This window comes from Gossypium arboreum, chromosome 7 (assembly GCF_025698485.1).
Source record: "Gossypium arboreum isolate Shixiya-1 chromosome 7, ASM2569848v2, whole genome shotgun sequence".
Classification (NCBI taxonomy): Eukaryota; Viridiplantae; Streptophyta; class Magnoliopsida; order Malvales; family Malvaceae; genus Gossypium; species Gossypium arboreum.
The window spans coordinates 95,465,107-95,474,402 of NC_069076.1; the positions used below are offsets into that span (position 1 = coordinate 95,465,107).

Consider the following 9,296-nt stretch of genomic DNA (forward strand, 5'->3'; position numbering starts at 1 on the left):
AAATAAGTTTAAGAAAATAACAATCAACATAAACATAAACATAAAAATAAAAAGAAAACAAATAAACTTAATAGTCCTCATCATTAGAAGCGTCGGTGTTGTAAGTCACCAGTGCTGACGAGGATATATGGAGGTGTTGACAGATCTGCTGCAATGTGGCGTCAATACTGTTGAACCTCTGAAGCAATGCTGCTCGAAACGAGTGGATCGCTTGGAGAGGTTCTCTAAGATAGTAGCAGAAGAAATAGGACGGTGACTTAAAGGTGGAGGATGAGGTGAATTCTCATGATTGATAAACCGTAATTTATACATATTTTTACCCCATGTTTAACGCATTTGATGGATGATTTCCCATTAGAATTGGTGAATTCGATGCTCCTAATGCTTTAATTTCATGTTTTATACTTAGGAGAGCATAGGAGAGTGAAAGGAACGAGAAAGGGGCAAAAAACAGAGAAAAATGGGCCAAAGTATGAATTTAACACGGCCTGGACCTCCTCACAAGGGCAGACCACACGTCCGTGTCAATTTGACAAATTCGAAGCACGACTCACACGGGAGTGTCACACGGGGTGTCTCTGCCGAGCCCAAGTTAAGTCCAATTCAGAAAAGGCCACTTTTGAGGGTTTCTAGGCATTCCAAAGCCTATAAATACACACTAGAGGAGGAGGAAAAGAGGACAGAGAAGAGAGATAAGGAATTACCCTAAGGAAGCCGATTGATCCATCTCAGAAGCCGGATTCATCATCAAGACTGAAAATCTCTCCTCAATTTCCCTTCAGGAGTTTTGGGTTTTCTTTATGTTTTGTATTCTTTATTCTTCTGAGATGTTTTCTTATTTAGTTATGAACTATATCCCCTAAATACCTAAGGGGAATAAAACCTAAGACGAATCTTGTTATTATTTTCTGAATCGTATGATAAATATTTAACTTGTTCTTAATTATGTGTTTTTAATTGGATACTAATTCAAGACACGCTCTTATTCAGAGGAGGAATAGACTCTGTCTAAGAGTACATTTGTCATAATTAAGCGGAGTTGATTGCGCGCCTAGAAATAGGGTGACAAGATTTTGCCAGATTAGGGTGTAACCTAATAAGGGGATCCATAGATCGAGTTAATGTAACCCTAAAGTGTTAATTAGAGAAAAGTCTCGGTTAGTCAATCTAGGTATTATAGGTTATTAGTCTTGAATAGGGATAATAACATAACTTAGGGATCTCTACAGAACAGGTTGAATGAATAAATCATCTGATTCAGAGCCAGAATAACAAGTAAAGTCTAGGTGGATTTTTCCTTAGGTATTGTCTCAAGTCAATCGATTTTCCCGAAAGCAATTCCCCAATTCTTTTCTCTGTGCGTTCTTAGTTTAAATAATTAAAACGAACCCCTTTTATTCTTAGGCTAGATAATAAAAAGATAATTATTACTAGTACTTTTGGTTCCCTTGGGTACGATATCCCGGTCTTGCTGTTACTATACTATTGTTCGATAGGTGTGCTTGCCTTTTCGTTGTGATAATAGTTAGTCTGGGTTTGATATTCATTATAAATACTTATTACTTGTTACGGATCACTGCGATCAAGTTTTTGGCGCTGTTGTCAAGGAACTAAAATATTAGGAACACTAAATTTTTATTACTTTAGCCATTTATTTTTCTTGAAATTTGATTTTATTTTCTTATTTATTAATTTACTTATTCTTTCTCTTGGCAGGTTTTTTATAGTTTATGACTAGAAGAAACCCGTCAGGACCATTTCTTTTTTACGAAGAAATCGAGCTCACAGTTCGCAAAAATCAAAGAGAGATAAGGCGCAGCTTATGATACACAGAGAACGAGCAAGAAGACGAAACTCAACCCCCAACCGAAGAGATGGCTGAAAACCAAAACAATCAGATGCCTCCTGCAATTGCAGCTAATCAAAATCCTGCTCCACGTACTATGTATGACTATGCTAAACCCTCTTTAACAGGAACTGAATCTAGTATAGTTAGACCTGCTATTGCTGCGAATAATTTCGAACTAAAACCTAACACCATTCAGATGATACAACAGTTTGTTCAGTTTGATGGCTTGCAGGATGAAGATCCCAACACTCACTTAGCAAATTTCCTGGAATTTTGCGATACATTCAAAATCAATGGCGTTTCTGATGATGCCATTCGTCTTCATTTATTTCCCATTTCACTGAGAAACAAAGCTAAATAGTGATAGAACTCGTTACCACGAGGGTCTATCACTACTTGGGAACAAATGACCGAGAAATTTTTACTAAAATATTTTTCGCCGGCTAAAACGGCTAAATTGCGTAATGATATCTCTTCTTTTGTGCAGATGGATTTAGAAACACTTTACGATGCATGAGAGAGATACAGGGACTTACTGAGAAGGTGCCCTCACCATGGGTTACCGCTTTGGCTGCAAGTTCAAACGTTCTATAATGGTGTGAATCCCTCGACAAGACAAATGATTGACGCAGCTGCTGGCGGAACCATCAACAATAAAACACCAGAAGATGCCTATGAATTTATAGAGGAGATGTCACCGAATAACTATCAATGGCAAGTTATGAGGACAAAGCCAAAAAAACAAATTAGCGTTTATAACATCGACTCGCCATTATGTCATAAATCGTAGAACTTCTCAATAAAAAGATTGATAGTTTTCTTGGTTCTACGTAGGTACATCCAGTAATGAGGTGTGACTCAAGCAGAGGAGGTGTGCATACAGAGTACCAATCCTTCAATCCCATAACCGAAGAGGAACAAGTTAACTATATGGGTAACAATAACTTTAGATCTCAAAATAACCCATACAGTAATACTTATAATGCAGGTTGGAGGAACCACACCAATTTCTCTTGGGGTGGTCAAGGGAATCAAAAGCCACAAAATCCTCAGGGTTTTCAACAGTCACTTTATCAACAAGAAAAGAAGTCAAACCTTGAATAGATGCTCTCTAAATTCATCTCGGTGTCAAAAACCCGTTTCCAAAATACCGAGATAGCACTTAAGAATCAACAAGCATCGATCCAAGGACTCAAAACTCAGATAGGCCAGCTGTCCAAATTAATCTCTGAAGGACCACAAGGTAGCCTACCAAGTAATACTGAACCTAATCCGAGGGAACACCTCAATGCAATTAGCACTCAGAATAATGAAGGATTCGTTGCACCTGAGCTAGAATTACAGCAAGACAACGCGATGAACAAAAGTCGAGAAGAGTTAAACAATGATGATCCCAAACAGGAAAGTACGAATCATGAACCTCGCGTGCCCTATCCTTAAGCAATGACGAAAGATTGAACAGAAGAACAATTCGGTAAGTTTGTCAAACTCTTAAAAAAATTACATATTAATTTACCTTTTATTGAAGTTCTTTCGCAGATGCCCAACTCAGCAAAATTCTTAAGGGAACTTCTGAGCAATGAAAGGAAATTAGACGCTACATCGCATGTGGAGCTCAATGCAGTCTACTCAGCTATTCTAAAGAATGAACTACCTAAAAAATTGAAAGATTCAGAGAGTTTTACAATTCCTTGCTTAATTGGTAGTTTATCTGTGAATAATGCTTTAACTGATCTAGGGGCAAGTATAAATGTTATGCCATATAAGATGTTTAAAGGACTAGGTCTCGGTTAACCCAAACAGACTAGGATGAGCATATAATTGGCTGACAAAACAGTTAGATTTCCTAAGGGTATTATTGAAGACGTTCTCGTTAAGATTGATAAAATTATTTACCCAGTAGACTTTGTCATCTTTGACATGGATGAGGATAATGAGGTACCTTTAATTTTTGGACGACCCTTTTTAGCAACTACTAGAACCATTATTAATGTAAGCACAGGAGAGCTAACACTTCGTGCAGGTGATGACGCAGTAACACTCTAAGCACGCGATTCAGTCAAAACCCCTAAGACTCATGATAATGCTATAAAACCTATCAATGATAAAACAAATATTCAATCGTCCTTGCAGGAACCTTCTCAAACCAAGACAACGGAGACAGTGTGCTACTATCATGAAAAGAACAAAGACGTCCATGAAGAACGAAGGCTACGGATAGAGGAGCTAGACGAATGACGAGAACATAAATCGAGAACACATGATAAATTGAAACTACGCCAAAACAAGCCCGATACCTTTCTTAATCAACTTAAGGTAGGCGATAAAGTCTTACTAGATGCCGTCGATCCTCACATTGTCACTACCACACCGAATGAGGAAATCCCTCTTACGGTACTCAGTATTTTTCCATTCGGTACGGTGGAGGTGAGTCATTCAAAGTTTGATACTTTTAAGGTAAACAACACTCGTTTAAAACCTTATTTTAAGATTGACAGTAGGAATAAGGAGTATGAACTCCTCAAACCACCATGATTATTCAACGGAGAGGTAAGTCGAGCTTAGACTATAAATAAGTGGTTCTGGGGTGGCAACCCGAGCACTAACATTATTAATTTCTTTAAATTCTATTATTTAAATCCTAACCTACTAATAGAAATTTTGAATACAAGTGTTTCCACAGAGACACGGCCAATAACACGACTGTGCTTAAGGCCGTGTGCACCAACACGGAGGGAAACACAGCCGTGCGATATGGCCGTGTGAAAATAGGGTAAATGATTTCCCCAAAACACGGGCTACGATAAAATGCCACGGCCGTGCGACATGGCCGTGGCTTAATCTGCCAAATAAACATGGACGTTAGACACGCCCATGCTAGCACCTGTGGCCAAACACTGTTAAAATGACATGGGCGTACGAAAACCTACACGACCGTAGGATAAGTGAACCACGCCTGACACGGCCGTGCGACACGATCATATAGTGACACAGCCTATACACACGGGCGTACGAGAAGACCGTGTAGCGACATCTTCATTTGTGATAAACATGGCCGAGTCACGTAACACACCGGCGTGTGCTCCGGCCGTGCCACTTGAAAAACTAGAATAATTATCTTATTTTATTTTTCTTTTATTTTTAAGATTCATTCGTTTTTAAGATTCATTTGTTTTCCTTAAAAAAAAAATAACAAAACGGCTTACCTTTAGAGTCCAGCTTGCCATCCAAAGTATCTCTAATACTCGATCTCGCCAATCCAAGGATATCATCCGTTCATCATACAAGAAGTTTCACTTCTCCCCCCATCTTATTTTTATACTCTAATATCTATCTTTGTACATTGAGGGCAATGTACATCTTAAATGTAGGGGGTATTTATTTCATTATCAGAAAATCCCTGAATAATTTCCCTGTTCTCCTGAAAAGCTCTCATATCATATTTAGGATAAAATTTGATTGATTTATGATTTTGATTGATATATCTCGAATTAAAACATAGACATTTATGCATTGATTGTTTAAACTTTAAGACATTAGAGAATCAAGCATGATAAGTTGATTTTTAAGAAATTAAATTATAGGATGTTTCCCCAAGTCTAGGTATTACTTTGAATTAGAATTCACAAGTCTAAACATTAAAAAGCCATAATTTTTGTGATATTTTTGAGCCTTTTGAGCATCTATTCATCCTTTCATGCTCACTTTTATTATTGCTTTGAGTGCGTCAGTATTGAACTGTTATTCTAGAACTTGCTTGATTATGCATGTCGAGACCACATCGTTTAATTTGATATGTCAAAATGATTAAGACACTTAGGATTAACCCACTCATGCCATGAAAAGCCTACCTCCACGATTAACCCTTAGTAAACCCCCTTGAGCCTAACAAGCCATTCCTTGTATTACCCTTAATATTAACTATTACCCCTTTATTGTTGAAATCCCCCATTAATTTGATCCCTATTTTTGTCGAGATCTGAGTTAGAAAAGTTGCTTAGCTATGTTTTTATTCTTTATCTAACTTGTTCTTAATTAAAAAAAAACTATGTATACATATTAGTAATTCCATATTTTGAGAAGAAGCTCTGTTGTACAAAAGTGAAGGTTAACTCTTTTTCTAGTTAGGCAATTTTTCATTTCAATCTCAATTCTAACCCTTTCTTTCAGCTTGTGACCACACCTCCTAACCAAGCCGCACCACAACCCTCTAAAGACCTTTTGATTGATGTATCATCTTAAATTACAGTGGTGGAGATTTGATTTTCATGCAAGCCTATGGTAATGACTTTTCATTATTAACTATTGAGTGCTTCATTTATTGTCCTTAAACACCTCGAGTGATTTGAGTGAATCTTTAGTGAGGATGTGAAGCTCTGTGATATTCTGAATCAAAGGTAATTACTTAGACGCAAAGAGACACCTATGTTTGCATGATTAAATACCCAACTTGGAATGTTTGAAACTTTTATGTTCTTTTTGTCGAATTCTCAATGTATGGTTACCTATGGATTACTTTGAGATATTATCGATAAGAATTATAAGTTGAGAAGAATTTATTTGGATTATGAGTCGAGGATTTTGCTTGAGGACAAGTAAATGCTTAAGTGTGGGGGTATTTGATAAACCGTAAATTATACATATTTTTACCCCATGTTTAATGCATTTTATGGATGATTTCTCATTAGAATTAGTGAATTCGATGCTCTTAATGCTTTACTTTCATATTTTATACTTAGGAGAGCATAGGAGAGCGAAAGGAATACGAAACGGGCCAATAACAGAGAAAATGAGCCAAAGTACAAAATCAACACGGCCTGGACCTCCTCACACGGGTAGACCACACGACCGTGTCAATTTGGCAGACTCGAACACGGCCTGAAGTAATCGAGCACGGGCGTGTCTCTGCCGAGCCCAAGTTAAGTCCAATTCAGAAAAGGCCACTTTTGAGGGTTTCTAGGCATTCCAAAGCCTATAAATACACACTAGATGAGGAGGAAAAGGGGGACGGAGAAGAGGGGTAAGGAATTACTCGAAAAAAGCAGATTGATCCATCTCAGAAGCCGGATTCATCGTCAAGACTGAAGATTTCCCCTCAATTTCCCTTCAGGAGTTTTGGGTTTTCTTTATGTTTTGTATTCATTATTCTTCTGAGATGTTTTCATTTTTAGTTATGAACTAAATCCCCTAAATGCCTAAGGGGGGTGAAACCTAAGACGAATCTTGTTATTATTTTCTGAATTGGATGATAAATATTTAACTTGTTCTTAATTATATGTTCTTAATTCTTGTTTGGATATCCCAAGATACTAATTCAAGATAAGCTTTTATTCAGAGGAGGAATAGACCATGTCTAAGAGTACGTTTGTCATAATTAAGTGGAGTTGATTGCACGCCTAGAGATAGGGTGACAAGATTTTGCCGGATTAGGTGAAACCTAATAGGGGGATCCATAGATCAAGTTAATGCAACCCTAGAGTGTTAGTTAGAGAAAAGTCTCAATTATTCAATCTAGGGATTAGACGTTGTTAGTCTTGAATAGGGATAATAACATAACTTAGGGATCTCTATGGAACAAGTTAAATGAATATGTGACAGCCCAAAATTGACCCTAGTCGGAATGTGGTTTCGGGACCACAAAACCGAGGCATAAAAATAATTAAAAATTTATTTTGATGCCTATGATATGTGTTAAATTGTGTGTGACATTTTTGATGTTTCGATTTAGTGTTATAAATGCGAATTTCACTAGAAAGGACCTAGTAGTGAACTTTGAAAGTATGATGGGAAATGTGTGATGACTAGTTGCTCATGCATGCAAAAATAAGGATTTGCATGTCAAATTTCCCCCAACATAAAGTGGCCGGCCATGGCAAGAGAGGATGGGCAAAACATGTCATGAAACATGTTTTGTTGGTGCATGAGGAGAAATAATAAACAAAGGTGTATGGGTAAGAAAAGAATGAAAAAAAATGTGTGTGAGTGTGGTATTCCCCCCATTGCCGTGAGTTGTAGAGAAAGAAAGAAAAATTTTGTTCATCCTTTCTTTGAGCCAAAACTAAGGAAGAAGGAGGATTTTTGCTTCATGCTTGGTTTGGAAGAGATCTAGAAGGAGATTTGGCTAAGTTTGCATCAAGATTAAGGTATGTATGAGGTTGTGTTAGGAGTTTCATGCATGTTTTGGTTGCTAACTTGATGAGCATGTTAGCCATGGCTCAAATCTTTGTTATGCCATGGAAATGGTATTTGGCCAAAGTTGTTATGGTGATAAAGCCATTGCATGCTAAGTGTAAAGCTTGATGATGATGCATGCAATGATGGATTGTCTACTCTTGAGTAAGATTTTGAGTTTTCTTTTGTTTAATCATGATTGAAGTTGAAAAGGAGCATGATTGTCATATTCGCCATGATGCATTCATAAGCATGGTTCATGCTTCTTGCATGTTAGTTAAAATTTGTGTTTTGGATGGCTATGGACACCTTGAAATTCGCCATGCTCATATATGTATATATATGTTTGCACATGATGTTTTGGTTATGAACTAAGTGATGAATATGTTGGTTTAAAGAAGAAGATGTTGAAGAATGATTGTGAAATCGTAAGCACATTCGCCTAGCACACATATGAGTGCTTGATGCTATATTATAAGTTTTGAGCTACAATATGCAAAGCATTAACTAGTAAAATGCATGCTGTTTTTGTGAGGTATTAAGTGCATAATTGGCCTCAACATGGACATGAATATTCGGCCTTGGGTAGCCTATTGAAGGCCTTAGCTTTTCCTTGATGCTCGAATGAATTGTATTGAATTGCTTGATGTAGTATAAAATGTGCATGACCATTGTGTATTCAAGCTAAAGGTTGGCCATATGACCATTTAAACTCCTTGTCATATTCGCCATAAGCTAGCACAATGAGGTTTTAATAAATTGAATTTGTTTGAATTAGCTCAAGAGCTTAGAGGGCCACAATTGGACAAGGGGAAGGAAAAAGTGATCGAATAGCCGTAAAAGCCGTTCGACAACATCCGAGGTAAGTCCTCAAGAAGTGACCCTACTTGAATTATGTGAAATGAAGTATGGATGTGTATTGATTATTGACTATGTGTGTATGAGTATTTGAATGATACCCGCTAAGTCCCAAGGCGATTATGCTAGTGATTATAATTGTGTTTGAGCCTTAGTAACGAAAATGAAATATGTATGTCCAATGATTATTGATGTATGTGCGCATGAGAAATTGAATGATATCCGGCTAAGTCCCAAGATGTTAATGCTGGAAATTATATCCGGGTTAAGACCAAGGCAATTGTGCTAGTGGCTACATCCGGCTAAGTCCCGAGGACATTTATGCTAGTAATTATATCCGGGCTAAGACCCGAAGGCATTCGTGCGAGTCATTCTATCCGGGCTAAGACCCGAAGGCATTTGTGCAAATCGTGATATC

At 37.4% G+C, this 9,296-nt stretch overlaps 1 non-coding gene across 1 annotated transcript; it reads right to left on the bottom strand.

Moving 5' to 3' along the window:
• Positions 1-2,303: 2,303 nt before the first annotated feature.
• LOC128296137 (small nucleolar RNA R71) lies at positions 2,304-2,410 on the bottom strand. Its single transcript, XR_008286686.1, has one exon. It is a non-coding gene; the product is annotated as a small nucleolar RNA R71 (small nucleolar RNA).
• Positions 2,411-9,296: the final 6,886 nt, after the last annotated feature.